Genomic DNA, 16,521 nt, shown 5'->3' on the forward strand with positions numbered 1-16,521 from the left:
TGTTGTATATTGTCAAATGTTATGGTTTTTTTTATCTTAACAGAATTGTAATCAGATTCTACTATAGATAAATCATATTCTACTTGAATGTATGTTTTTATGCTATTTAAGATAGCTTCTTGATATGTATCTTGAAGTGTATCTAAAGTGCCTATACTACAATACTTTCGTGATTCTTTTATCTTACAACTACCAGGTATATCACAAGGACATTGGGAATTGAGGGTAGGTGTAGGGTTGGTAGAGGTATCACCACGCTTTGTTTGTAACTATGATGTGAGTTCGTCTATTATTGGTGATATTTGTGAGTTTGTAGAGATTAATAAATAATATGTTGTAATAGTAATTGATCTATTATCATGTGTAATAAAATCAAGTCCTAGGATCATTTGTTCTTTAGAAGGTTGCAAATCTACTACGTTTGCCTTATTTATAAAAAAAATTGTCAAAAATATCACAATTTGTAGATAATTGTATAGTGAAATTTTTGGTTTCTATACCATTGGTTATTATGTCTCCTGACATAGTTCTAGTCTTGGTTATTATGTTACTTCTAAAGCAATTATGTTGAGGTACAACACTTTTGCATATGGAAGTAAAGGAACAACCAGTGTCTACTAAAGCTTGTAAGACTACTTCAGTCTGATCAAAATTATTTGTTTTAGGAAAATTTAATTTAACCAAAATATGTAGGCTTTTATTATTCTTGTTATTGCAAATTATGGGATACAAGCTTTATTTTGTAACGCCATAAGGCCACTTGTTTGTTCTTCCGTTGAAGTGGAGGTTCTATTTTTCTCAAAATTTTCGTAGAGAAAATCTACTATTTTTTCAATTTGGTTTAATCTGGTTTCCAAAGTAGAAATCCTGTTATTTATAACTTTATTTCCAGAATCATTTTCCTTTTTAAAATCAGGAAAATCTATTTTTGAAATTGTTTGTAGGCAAGTTTTGCAAAAATTCTTATGACATAAGCTACAATGAGCTCTTAATGTTTTATGAGGATATCTTTAGCAAAAATAACATTCTTTATGATCAGGTCTTGTATAGAATTGTATTTCATGTTCACAGTTATTTAAATCAGTTTTGAACATAAGGTTGTATCCCAAATCATCAAAGACTTTTCCATAATGGTTATATTTATCATCTACTGGGTAGAGGTCAGTGTACTCATTTCTAGTGAATTCATTGATGATTTTATAGTCTTTATTGACTACTTCTTCCACAGAAGTATATTCAAACCAACTAACTAATTTCTGAGTCAGTAGAAACTGTTTCGTCTATAGGGATGAGGTTCATCCTACAACTTTTTATCAGTTATGCTTCTCTAGTAAATAGATTGGTCTTGTTAGGATAGTCTCTGGAATAATGTCCTGGTTGATGGCAAGCATAACATTCTAGTTGTTTTGTATAGGTTTTAGTATCCTTAATCTTTCTAACATGTCTGTCGTTATTGAGAGTAGGTTTTCTAGAATTAAAGGCTCTAATTGAATACCTACGAGTTGGGTTTTTCTTTATAGGGGGTCTGTACTGAGGTCTTTTTCTTCTGATCTCTTTGTGGTATTGATGTGGAGTGTAAATCTGTTTATAGATTTCTGAATCAACCATTTTTATCTATTTGTTAATGGCTATGTTGGTACATGTGTCTTCCATTACTTTCATTATGTGTTGGATTCTAACAGTCAAATTATTCATGATTGGGTCGATTTGGTTGTCATTCGAACTGTCTCTGATTTTTTTGTCCTAATTTACCAAGGAGTTTTAGGAATAATTTTTCTCCCAAAGATCTATCAATAAATCCTCATGCTATAGAGGCATACATTAGGTAGTCTTGGGTAAATTCTTTTATTTTACCAAAGTAACTTATAAAGAGTCTTTATAGGTTATCTAAGTAATTCTTTTGTCTGATGGTATTTCCATCATTTACAGATTGGGTTGTAAAGATTCTTTGTATTAAACAACAAAATTTTTAGATGTTTGGACCAAGGTCAACTAAATTTGTTTTGATTTGTTCTAGGAAAACTTGCTTAAAAGATTCCTAGCATGCTCTAGCTATATCACCCAAATATGTTTCGACTCTAACTATCATGTCTTGGCTAGTAGATACATGATTCTCATGGTTTATCCAATAGTCTCTTATAACAACAGAAGTCTTGGGTAAATTCTTTTATTTTACCAAAGTAACTTATAGAGAGTATTTCTAGGTTACCTAAGTAAATCTTTTGTCTGATGGTATTTCCATCATTTACAGATTGGGCTGTAAAGATTCTTTGTATTAAACGACAAAAATTGTAAATGTTTGGACCAGGGTCAACTAAATTTGTTTTGATTTGTTCTGGGAAAACTTGCTTAAAAGATTCCCAGCGTGCTCTAGCTATATCACCTAAATATATTTCGGCTCTAGCTATCATGTCTTGGCTAGTAGATACATGATTCTCATGGTTTACCCTATAGTCTCTTATAACAGCAGAAGTCCACTATTCTATCTAATTTGAAAGTAATTAAGGGTCAATACTCCCTATGTTTAATAGGAGAGAAGGCATATTAAACACCGGTTCAATGGGCAATCTTTTCCCTTTTGACTTTATGTTATCTCCTAAAGATAAATCTACAGGAGTAATAATTTTTTCATGGGGGAAGAACCCCATTTGGTAATCTTCTATACTATAGTCAAATTGTGGGGTAAAATATGAACTAGTACCGGAAGTATCAGCCATGAGGCCTTGGTAAGATTCAGGAAAAGAGACTAATGATTTTGTTCCATCAATCTTGGAAGTAATTTCTAATGTGTTTTTGAAGTTGATTTCTTTTTCATAAAAATCTTGTAGATCAATCTTCTCAATTAAATCTTCAGTACCATCGGTATCTGAATTTTCTTTATTTATTGTTGAAAATATTTTTTGTCTAAAATTAGAGTCATCATCTTCGCTAGTGTCTTCAGAATCTGTTTCATTGTTTATGAAACCTTGTGGTTGACACTTCTTATCTTCTTCCCACTTTTTAACTGCTTTAAGAAGTTTTTGGAAAAGAGAAGTTTTTCCTGAAAAAGAAATTTCAATTTGTATGGGTTCATCATAGGGGATATATGACTCAAAATATGAACAATGCCATAAATTCATCATGGACATCCTAGAGGGTTCTTTCTCTTTTCCTGGAGGGGTTTGTATGTCTTTGTAATTAGTAAACCTTACTGAGAGACTATTTCTTCTGTTTGTTATTATGGTTGCACTAGGGGTGGTTATAGCACTCCTAGAGAATCCAACATCAATATGTGTTTGCCATTGGTTACTCTGATTCCTAGAGGAATCAAAAACTTCAGGCGGCAAAAATTGCATTCCATTAGATGACAATGTTGTCACAATGGATTGGTATTTATCTTATCTCTAGGGGATATTTGGTCACTTATTATACCTATAAAGGTAATGTCTAGATGTAAGTTATGCCCTACAAAGTTTCTTCCAAAACCTATGGTCCGGACTTCTAAATTTATGTTTTGTATAAAATCACTAAAATTCATTGTATAATTAGGAGCAATGTATGGTAGGGAGACTGTTAATGAGTCTATTCTAGAGTTTAACTCAATATCAATGTTAGACTCTATGTCTACTATTTATTCTTTCTTAAAGATAATTTAGAAAGTTGTGTAGTTATTTTGTCAAGATTGCTTAAAGAAAAGTGGATTTGTGATTCCATACATAAATAATGTGCACATTATTCTGCTCTTTGTAAGAGTACAAATTTCTTTGTTAAAAAAGAAACCACTCAGGTTTTATTTTTTATTTTTTCAAAAAATAACTGACTTAAAAATTAGCTCATTACATTATTTTAAAGTAACCACTATTATTTGAAAACTCATCATTTTATTTTATTTTTAAAATTCCAAAATGCTATTATTTAAAAATGGCCAATTTTTGTCTTCATTACATTCCTTTCGGCATTGTTTGTCACTATCCAGTTTTCTTTGTTTTTAATTTTTATTTAATTCAAGTAATTATAAAAAAGTTGCTGTAAAAAAGAAAAAGAAATGGCTAAAGTTTTTTCAAAAATAACTAAATTAAAAAATTATAACAGTAATATTTTCGATTTGACTTGAATAAAAATAGGATTTAATTATGATAATTAGAAATGTTGTTAATTGTCGATAAGATAAATAATAAAATCTAAATTAACAATTTGAAATTTTTGTTACAAAAGATAAGATGGGAGAAAAAAAAAAGATGGAAGAGTGACACCATCTCAAAGTGCCAACGTTACAAATACTGAGATCCATCTGTATAGATATCATCATCTACATCCAGGAAGTTGTATGCTTTGTAAGAAGCTTGTACAGTTTGGGAAGAGGTTTTTAGCTACAGTAGGAGGTGCTATAGCGAAACTAATTACAAAAGAGGGGAAATCGGCCACATTAAAATTACCTTCTGGGGAGGTCCGTTTGGGAAATGTTGGAGTAAACCAGAAAAATTTAGGTAGAGCCAGATCTAAATGTTGGTTAGGTAAGCATCCTGTAGTAAGAGGAGTAGTTATGAACCCCGTAGACCATCCGCATGAGGGTGGTGAAGGGAGGGCCCCAATTGGTAGGAAAAAAACCCGCAACTCCTTGGGATTTTCCAGCACTTGGAAGAAGATAATTTGATTCTTTGTCGTCGTACTAAATAGTAGAGAAAATAGAAAAATAGTGGACTGATAGTGTCCATTTTTAAAAATTCGAGTATCCTAATATACTTTCTACCAACATAGTAGTAATTTTATCATTAACTCTACCATTAATGTAAATGGTAACAAAACACAAATTGTTGATGAGATTGTATGAAAACATATCATGTGATGAAAAAAAAATCTAACTATTAAAAATAGTACAATTATATTATTTCCATCTAATTAAAACTGACAGTGTTAACTTTTATTTTAAAAAAAGAAAAAGAAAAAACCTAAATTATTAAACACAAAATTTGGTGTACTCTTTATCAAAGTGATTTTCAAGTCCACACATCTATCTTTGCATATCACCAACATAGATTCCAAGCGTATGATAAAGGATGATGCATGACCATATAATAGTCATATTATGGTGTGTTGTTTTTGGTCAAGGATGTCTGCTATCATATGTTATTTTACTGTAAACGTTTTTTGTATCTGTCATGCCAGTTTGGATCACGTCGTGTGGTTCAATTCTGATTTTTCTTTAATAATAATGAATTTGTTGTAAAAAAAATAAACACCAAATTAGTCAGTATGGAATAAAAGAAAGAAAGAAGATAGTAGTATAGCACACCCTATATTAAATAAACCCTATATTAAATAAAGAACAAATAAAAATGATGAAAAGAGGAAAAGAAAAAGAAATAAAATAAAACAACAGAGAGAACAAACATACGATGAAAAGAGGAAAAGGAAAAGAAATACAATAAAATAACATACAGAACAAAAAAAAGTGATGAGACACATTACTTCATTGATATATGAAACAAATGAAAAAAAGTAAGAAACAAAAAACCTGTGAAGATTACATTGTTTTTGTTTACTTTGCTCAATTGCTTTGACGAATGGTGATAACAGAGAGAACAAAGCAAAAGCAAAATCAATTAGTTAGGCAATGTAGCATCGACCTAGCTGAGAATAGTGAAAGGGATTCTAGAAGGTTGGCAAGATCCAGTTTGTTCTCTTTCGCCTTCATCGGCTGCTCGATCTTCCTCTTCTTCTGCCTCCACTTGTTCTGTCATGTGCTCCTCGCCATTCAAATTGGAATATAATGCTCCATTTCTAGATCATGGTTATTGAATTTCACTCCTCCAAAACCTACTTTTGCGGTGGTGTACCTTATTGTTAGCGGTGGCGGCAATGGTGTCATTCTCCACGCAAATGAGGAAAGGTGACAGAGAGAAATTAATTGAAGATGAATTTTAATAAGGAGAAGGAGATAGTTTAGATAATCGAGTCAGTTGAAGAGAATATATGTAAATGTGATTATATTATTTGGAATGTGTAACAGAATGTTAACCCAAATTCACTGCAAAACAGTTGAAGTTTGTTTACATGAGCAATTGAAGGGGAGGATAATGAGGAGGTTGCAAAATCATAATACTAATGGATGAGGAAGTTACAAAATCAAAACTGGTATAAATAGTATCCCCTCTATTTATTGTTATAGATATATTAATTTATGAAATTATTTATTTAAATTTCTGGATTATTTTTATTTTTGCAAGACCATTAATGAGATTTTAATATTTTTATAAATAAATTTGTGAATCTAGTATCAAAGGAAATAAATAATAATATTTTAATCAAATATTACATCATTTCTTCCTTCTTTTTCTTTATAAATTAATAGTAAAAAAATAATAAATAGAAATAAAATTTTCTCATAATAATAATAATAATTAAGTGCTTTTTCCATAATAATAAACGATAAACATATTATTCCTATAAATATTAAATAATTTCCAAATACATTTTTTTAATTTTCCTCAAGACTATAATGTTTTATAATCTTATTCCCAGTAAATTAGTTTAATTGAGAGTGAAATATTTTCATGCATTAAATGTAGGGATGGGTAAACGGGCTCAGGTCAATGGACTGGCCCGTAGGGCCCGCAGTCCACACGGGTTACGGACCAATTTTTTAAAACGGTTCATAGTTATGTCATATTTATAGGCCCGTCCCGTTTAAGCCATGAACTATGCGGGTTTGTCCGTAGCCCGCATTAGGTTTGATTTGTGTGACCCTGACCCAATCATATTAGATTTGATTTTCTTTTTTTCACTTTAAACTTCTTTTAAAATAGCATATAAAAAAATATATTAGACAAGATAAAGATTTAAAGATAAAAATAAAAAATTTAAATTAAAAGATGATAAAGATAAAAAAGGATAAGATAAAAAAAAATAAAAGGTAACAAAAATAAAAGATTAAGATAAACAAGATAAGTGATAACATAAAATCTTTCTTTTTTGATATTTTCTCGATCTTTTTTCTCTTTTAATCTATCTTTTTCATACCTGCAAGCCATAAATAATAAAAATATTAATTCTTATCATTTAAGCAAAAAATAATTGTTTAATAAATATTTTTAAAGATATTTCAATATATTTTTATTATAAAAAATAGTTCACTTTAGCAGTTATCATTGTAGCAGGCTAATAACACTTTTTTATATTATTGTTGTCATTTGTTGTTGGAGATGTTTAAATTTCATATTTTAGATATATTGCTTGAATTTTCTTTTGTTAAGACATTATTTATTTTATTGATGTAATTGACTAATTATTGAAATTTTATTTACATTTATGCTAAACTTAATTTGATTGTATTGTATTTTTATTAAAATTGATTTTTTTTTTAAAACTAGGCTCGCGGACCGGTACATTTGACCCGCGAGGCGGGGATGGACCAATTTATTTGGTCTGTGTAAGAAGCGGGGCAGACTAGCCCAGTCCGCTGCCAATGCAGGCTTATGCGAGCGAGCCTTACGCGGGGTGGGCCGGTCCGCTTACCCACCCCTAATTAAACGCCATTTTTATGCTTAACTTATTATGAGTGATTTTATGCTTAATTAGGGATTCAAGAAATGTTTTAATTCTTTACGGGGGGAATGAACGGTTTAATTTTCGGTTTAGTTTTTTTATTTAAAAAATTGTCATAAATAATTGGTGTATATTTTCATTCAACGGAACTGATGATGAGAAACTACTACCAATTCCACATTGCCTTTCCTTTTTGAAGCATAATCCACACCACCTTAATACTGTTGGATCGAGTGGCCTCAAAATAATTAAGAAGGGGGGTTGAATTAATTATTCCTAAACCTTTACTAATTAAAAAATTACTCTTCTAAGGTTTTTACTAAATTGTTAAGAGAATAAGGAGTAGAAGAGAAACTTAACAAAAAGTAAAAACGGAAATTAAATGCACAGCGGAAAGTAAAAGAGTAGGGAAGAAGGAAACAAACACACAAGAGTTTTTATACTTGTTCGGCAACAACTCGTGCCTACATCCAGTCCCCAAGTGACCTGCGGTCCTTGAGATTTCTTTCAACCTTGTAAAAATCCTTTTACAAGCAAAGATCCACAAGGGATGTATCCTCCCTTGTTCTCTTTGAACCTAGTGGATGTACCCTCCACTAGAACTGATCCACAAGAGATGTACCCTCTCTTGTTCTCAGTCAAACCCAAGTAGATGTACTCTTTACTTGTACCACAAAGGATGTACCCTCCAATGTGTTAAGACAAATATCTCAGGCGGTTAAACCTTTGATACTTTGTGAATGGGGATACAAAAGAATTCTCAGGCGGTTAGTCCTTTGAATACTTTTGTATAAGGGAAAAGGAAGAATCAAAATAATTCTCAGACTGTGTCGTTTTGAATTCTTTGACAAGGGAGAAGGGAGACACAAAAGAATTCAAGCAGTTAGTCCTTTGTTCTTTTGGAAAAGGGAGAAGAGAGACACAAAAAGAATTCAGGCGGTTAGTCCTTGGCGAATTCTTTTTGGCAAAGGGAGAAGAGAATGAAACGATGAATGGCACAAGTTTTCAAGGTTTAGAAAACCAGAAAACTTCAGAAAGCTTTTGGTACAAAGAAGAAGAAGAAGTTCAAAGAGATTCAAGGCTTGTAAAGGATTCTATGAAATAAGTGTAAAAGTATTGAATGAATTGGAAAAGATTGATTGATAGAATGAATGATTCAAAATGCAAAACAAAGTCTTGCTTTTATAGACTTTTCATGTCTGGCCAAGAGGACCATTTAGAAGAGTTATAACTTTTAGAAAAACTTAAAACCAATTTGAAAAAGTCAAAAACCTTTTGAAGATTTACATCTTTTGATTTATTCAGAAACAAACACTGGTAATCGATTACCAAATCAGTGTAATCGATTACACAAAGATTTTGTGTGAAAGGATGTGACTCTTCCCATTTGAATTTGAATTTCAATGTTCAAAAGCACTGGTAATCAATTACCAAAACATTGTAATCGATTACAACTTTTTGAAATTAATTGGAACGTTGTAAATTCAACTTGAAAACTTTTTCAAATCCATTTTGCTACTGGTAATCGATTACAACAATCTGGTAATCGATTACTAGAGAGTAAAAACTCTTTGGTAAACATGTTTTGAGAAAAATCATGTGCTACTCAATTTTTGAGAAAAACTTTTCATACTTATCTTGATTAAGCCTTCTCTTGATTCTTGAATCTTGAGTCTTGAATCTTGATCTTGATTCTTGAGATCTTGAACCTTGAATCTTGATTCTTGACTCTAAACTTTCTTCTTGAGTCTTGAATTCTTCTTGATTCTTATCTTGAACTCTTGAATTGTTCATGATTCACTTGAGTTGTTCTTTGGTTGATCTTTGATTCACTTGAGTTGTTCTTTGATTGATCTTTGAGCTTTTTGTCATCACCTTTGATTCACCATGAAACTTTGTTTCTACAAATACCATCGCTAATCACAATTTAGTTCCAACAATATCAAATCATATATATATATATATATATATATATATATATATATATATATATATATATATATTAAAAATATGAATATCACTATAATATTAAAATGAAAATAAACATCATTAATTTAAAAAAAACATCATACTTAGAGTTATGTTTGACTAAATTAATTGAAAAACTACTTGGAAGCTTAAAAGTTAGTTGGAAGTTGAAAAGCTAGTTGGTAGATGAAAACTGAAAAACTAGTTTATTAAATTAAAAGTATTTAGTAAAACTAGCTATTCAATTAATTAAAAAGTATAAAATGACATAAAAATAATAAAATCATGACTTATTTAAAAAGATAACAAGAAAAATGAATAAATATATAAAGTTAGAAGTTAGAAACTAATATTTTAAAAAATGTTATTTCGATTAATGTTTCAAAAAAATGCTAAAAGTTGAATATGTCAACTGAACATTAAACCAATATCAAGAAAACGTGAGACAAAGAAATTGAGAGTTATAAATAATTTATAATATTCTTTAAGAAAATTCTTTTGAAATAAACATTAAAATACAACAATCCCTCACATATTTCAAAAAAATAAATTACATTTAATAAATAAAAGAAAATTCTTGGGTTAACATGAGATGTAATGCATTGGACCTGATATAGCGAACTATATGAACCAGACCTAGGCTAATAGGACTTAACGCACAGTATAGTTGGTGTCGCAAGCTATATGAACAAAAAACACTTGGCGTATGATAATGGTTTACCAATCACAAAACACCCCCACAGTCTTTGTTGTTATCACTGTGTTACACTTGGCATATGAATATTAAGTCATGCACGTGCCTAATATTCATGAGTGTTCTAGAGATCTAGCTAAGATCTCATGCATGCAACCCCACCTAACACTCATATACATGATTTCATCAAGTGTACGCTACAAATCATACACCACCCATAAGGGATATGAAAATCATAAAAACTTTATAAGAAGTAAAGCTTTCTCAAACATGTAATGTTTACTATAAAATTTATCCTCTCATTAATGCAACTCTAACACTTTCTCACACCCTAGGAAGGGACTAAAAGCAAATTGATAGAAATCAATTTAAGTGTTAGCAGAACTAACAAGTAACTTGTTTTTACCCATATGAACCTTTTTCATGGGATCTCCAATCACAAAGGTTGGGTTACCATCACTTGTTTGCTTTCAAGTGGCTTAAGTCTCATTCCCCTCGATGTTTCTAATATCATATTCCTTCCTAGGGGTTTTATCAAAGGGTCTGTTAAGTTTCCTTCTAACTTCACATAATCTATGAAAATTGTTCCATCTTTTAGCAGTTGCTTAACCACATTATGTCTCAATTGTATATGTCTATTTTTTCCATTGAATGTTTTATTCTTAGCCACAACTATCATTGACTCAGAATCACAATGCATAGATATTGATGAGGTCGGTTTCATTCCCAAAGGAATGTTAGCTAAGAATTTTTTCAACCACTCAGCCTCACTACCATCCATTTTTCGAGCAATAAACTCTGACTCCATTGTTGATCTAGCAATAATAATTTGTCTGGCTTATCTCCATGCTATCATACCACCACCAAGAGTAAACACATAACCACTAGTGGATTTTGTCACATCTGAATCAGAGATCCAGTTAGCATCATTATACCCTTCAAGTACTACGGGAAATCCATTGTATTCAATATCATAATCCATGATACCTCTCAGATATCTCATGAGTCTAGCAAGTGCATCCCAATGGTCCTGATTAGGACTATGGGTATATCTACTTAATCTGCCTATTGCATATGCAATATCAAGTCTAGAAAAGTTCATCAAATGCAGTAAGCTCCCAATGATTTGGGCATATTGAGTTGAGCAATTGGTTCTCCTTTATTTTTCTGTAATTGAGAGTTAGCATCATAAGGGGTACTCGCTGACTTAAAGTCATAATGTTTATACTTCCTAAGAAGTTTCTCAACATAATGCTCTTGGGATAGTAATATACTATCTCCCTTCCTTATAATTTTAACTCCCAAAATAACACTTGTTTCACCCATGTCTTTCATATCAAATTTAGATGCTAAGAAAGATTTAGTTTTAAAAACTATATCATTTCATGTACCAAAGATAAGCATGTCATCCACATACAAGCATATAATAACATGATCATCATTCACAAACTTTGTATACACACATCTATTAGCATCACTACTAGAAAAACCATCAACAAGTAAAGTCTCATTAAACTTTTCATGCCATTGTTTAGACTCTTGTTTTAAACCATATAGGGATTTCAAAAGTTTGCACACTTTGTTCTCTTAACCATCCACCACACACCCCTCAGGTTGAGTCATATATATCTCTTCCTCTAAATCATCATTCAAGAAAGTTGTCTTAACATTCATCTGATGAATCACTAACTTATGGATCGCAACTAAGGCTATCAAAATCCTAATGGAGGAAATCCTTGTAACAGGTGCAAAGGTATAAAAAAAAATCTGTTAGGTTTCTAAGTAAACCTTTTAGCAACCAACCTTGCCTTGTACTTATCTATAGATCCATTAGGGTTATACTTCCTCTTAAAGATCCATTTACATCAAATAGGACTTACACCCTCAGGTAGATCTACTAAAGTCCATGTATTATTCTTTTTAATAGAATCAATCTCAATCCTAATGGCTTGCTCTCAAAGGTTTGCATCTGAAGAACTAATAGTTTCTAAAAAACTTAAGGGGTCATCCTCAATAAGATATGTATAAAAGTTATCTTCAAAAGATTTCTCTGTCCTATGTGTTTTACTTCTCCTCAAATCCTCGCTTATAGGTTCGCTATAGGTTTCCATTAGTTGTTCAAGACTAGAAATAGTACTGGAACTAGCACTGGCCCTTAAAGGGAAAACGTCCTCAAAGAATTTGGCATTCTTAGTCACCATGATGGCGTCGCACTCAATGATATCACTCTTAAGAACTAGAAACCTATAGGCATCACTATGTTCAGCATAACCTATAAACAAGCAATCATAAGTCTTAGATCCTATTTTCCTTTTCTTTAGATCAGGTAACATTACTTTGGCTAGGCACCCCCGCACTCAGATATTTTAAATTTGGTTTATATCCTTTCCATATCTCATAAGGGCTCAAACCTGTTTTTTTATGTGAAATTCTATTTTGTAAAAAAACAAGCCGTCAAAAGGGATTCTCCCAAAGGTTGTTAGGAGCAGAGGAACTAACGAGTAAAGCACTCATCATTTCCTTAAGGGTTTTATTTTTCCTTTCAGCTACTCCATTTGACTCAGATGAATATAGTGGGGTTACTTCATGAATTATACCTTCTTTTTCACAAAATTCATTAAACAAAGTGTACTCACCACCCCTATCGGATCTTAGCCTCTTGATTTTTCTATTCAATTGATTTTTAACTTTGACTTTATAAGATAAAAACATATTAAATGTTTCATCTTTGTGTCTAATTAGACAAACTTTAGTATATCTAGAGTAATCATCTATAAAGGTTACAAAATAACTCGTACCTTCTATTGTCATAGTTTGTTTCAAATCAACAAGATCAAAATGAATTAAGCCTAGCAGTTTAGTTTCACGTTGTACAAAAGGACATGATTTCTTAGTTAATTTTGATTCAACACATATTTCGCATTTCATACTTTGTTTATCATGCATATTAATTAAACTTAGTCGTTGCAATTTTATAACATACATTGGATTAGCATGTCCTAATCTAACATGCCATATATCATAAGAATCAATCAAGTAAGTAGAAGAAGATGCATTCTCATTAATATTAATCACTTCACAAACATTGAGTACAAAAAGACCCTGATCACAATAACCCTTCCCCATAAATACATTATTCTTAATCATAACTATTTTATTAGACTCAAAGGATATCTTTACCCTAACCTTTCCCAACAATGCTACAGAAACAAGGTTAACTCTAATAGAGGGAACATGTAGCACATCATCAAAGCCAGTGTTTTCCTAGATGTAAGTTTGAGAAAAACTTTTCCCTTTCCTTGAACCGGAGTAGTTCTCAAATCACCAAGATAAAACTTATTCTTTTCCATTCCCCACAGTAGTGTAGGAGCTAAACATACTCTTATTAGCACAAATGTGGCTGGTAGCCCTAAAGTCTACCACCCATTTGTTCACATTGGTGACAACATTCACTTGAAAAATGACCGCAACAATAATGTCATCTCCTTCAACCAGGTTTGCCCTAGGCTTAAGAGGATTGTCATTTCTTACAACTCTGTACCTGCACTGAGGAGCAAAATGTCCTGACTTCCCACAAAAAAATAGACCTTTTTTCTTGAAAGAAGGATTAGAAGTAGGAGCACATGGGATGGGATTAGAAGGAGCAACACGTGGGTTATTATATTTGTACTTATTCTTGTTATTGTGATCAATTTTGTTGACATACCTCTTATGAAATGGTTTGTCATGTACCGTGTTTGCCTTGTCAGACATTGCTTTGGTCCTTGCTACAACACTTTCCTTCCTATTTGTATCTTCAATGATAATGTAGGTGATAAGGTCTAACAGTGACATATGTTTGTGCCTGTGCTTTAACTGTCGTTTGTAGTCTGTCCAGGACTCCCACAACTTCTCAATCAGGAGTTCAAAAATGAACTCATTAGGCAGAGAGATGTTTCCAGTCTTCAAGTCTTCCAGCAGCTTGTGATATTCGTTGATTTGTACCTTGATGTCTTTTTCTTCGTTCATGGTCCAACAGTAGTACTTAGTGATGATAAATCTTTGTCTGACCATGCCCTCGGCAATGTATTTGAGTATGAGAGAGTCTCATATCTCTTTGGATTCCTTGTAGGAGCAGTAGACATTGAAAAGATCATTAGACAAGACATATAACAAAGTGTGTCAGCATACCTTATTGGCCTGAAACCATTGTTGAAGTTGACTGGCATCAGCAGCAACATCAAATTTGGGAGTGTAAAAAGCGAAGACAACTTCACGCATGTCTAGCTAGGTATGAACGTGTTCTTGCCAACAGTGGAAGTTTTGACCAATGAAGACCTCAATTTTTGAGACGTCAGGCAGCGACTTGGCAAAGGTTGTAGTTGGTGGCATGGGGTTGGAAGCATCGGCATTACTGACAGGTTTTATGGCTTCAACCATGATATAAACATTTTAGATTGTTGTTGTTGAAGTTGAAAATCACGAACACAATTGAACTTCCTGAGGTGTGGCAGACATTGACCTAAAAGGTTTATCCGCGGTGTCCTACACAAACCTCCCAGGATACAACAGGAACGTCTTAACGGAGAACTCACAAAGATAAACAACCTAAGAATAAAGAGGGAGATAGATTGTTAGAAGCAAAGATGAGGAACAACAATATCACTTGATCAAAAAAAATTTCTCACACACACCTATCTTTTCCAATGTTGAAGAATATATATATATATATATATATATATATATATATATATATATATATATATATATATATATATATATATATATATATATATATGATCAAAGCAAATATTGTTAGTTAACAAAATTTCCAATGTTTGAAAACAAATTATGTTAGTTATCAAAATTGCACCTGACCATTTTAACGTTAAATCATTAACCAAGAGTTTGAATAAGTCAAATGAACATTAAACCGATATCAAGAAACCTGAGACAAAGAAATTGAGAGTTATAAATAATTTATAATATTCTTGAATTAATTTTTTTTTAAAATCTTTTGAAATAAACATTAAAATTACAATAGTTAGTACGTGAATTATGTGAGAATGAGAGATGAAAAGGGTGAGATAGAACCTTGTACTTATAAAGTGGAGTAAGAACTTTGTATCCTTGTTTGTAGGGGCTACATCGGTGGTGTAACAACCCTTGCAAATAATTACTAGCTTGTAGATAATTGTAGCTTATAGATAATGTGTATCTTACAGATAACTGAGTACCTGCCACTTGATAAGGAAGTTGCAACATTACCATTAATATTCAAGAAGTGGTTAGATATAACTTGTAGGGTTTGGCCTGACTGTTAAGGGTTCGTGTTCCTGTGCCATAGCTGACATGGAGGGCTTATGTGTGTGTTGGAGTGTCATGTAACTTGCCACGCTCACTTTGTGGGCCTTGAACAATATAGTTCTTGATGCAATAGCAAGGGTCCAAGAAAAGATCAGTTCAAATTTCAAAGAATCTAATTCTGATGAATTGGATGATTCTTTTGCACCCCCAACAAAGAAACCTCGTCTAGTGTGGAAACAAGAATTGCATCAACAATTTGTCGAGGCTGTTATGCAAATTGCACTTGATAGTATGATTAATTCTTTGCCATTGTTGGTATTGCAACACATGTATAAGGCATAATTATATGATGCTTATAACTAATTTTCTCCCTTGATTATTCTTTAGAGGCAAAGTCAAAAAGGATTATTGAAGCTATGAATATCCTTGGTTTGACAAGAGAGCAAGTAGCTAGTCATTTGCAGGTTAATTTCTTATGCACATTTGTAATTTAGAACAATTCAGATATTAATGTTGGTTCTTTTATGCATGGATAATTAATATTATTGCCATTATGATTGGCAGAAACATGGACATGAGTTGTTGTTGTTGAATACATCTAAAGGAGTGACATTGTAACAGAATGAGAAGACATTGTCAAACAACATAGAATCCAAGAGAAGGGAAGGTGCATATGGAAGGTTTGACTTAACAGCTTTTGGTGATACCAACCATCTTCTCTATGTTGCCCTTCATCTTGAGGAATGAACGAAAGACCAATGGCCTTACTATTCCCTTGCATAACAAAACCCTTCATCTTGAGGAATGAACGGAAGACCAATGGCCTTACTATTCCCTTGCATAACAAAATGTAGCATCGATGTTAATTCAGATTTTTTTATACTATATTGTAAAAATTATGAGTACAGAATTTCACTTTAGACTTATATGTATTTTTATACCATTTTTTGGTAATGAATTTAATTCAGAATTTGACTCAAAAGATTCTCATATTACTTGTTGGTTGGGAGAAACTTGAAAGTACTCTACCGTCTGCATGCACTTTGTAG

This window comes from Glycine soja, chromosome 19 (assembly GCF_004193775.1).
Source record: "Glycine soja cultivar W05 chromosome 19, ASM419377v2, whole genome shotgun sequence".
In the NCBI taxonomy this organism is placed as follows: Eukaryota; Viridiplantae; Streptophyta; class Magnoliopsida; order Fabales; family Fabaceae; genus Glycine; species Glycine soja.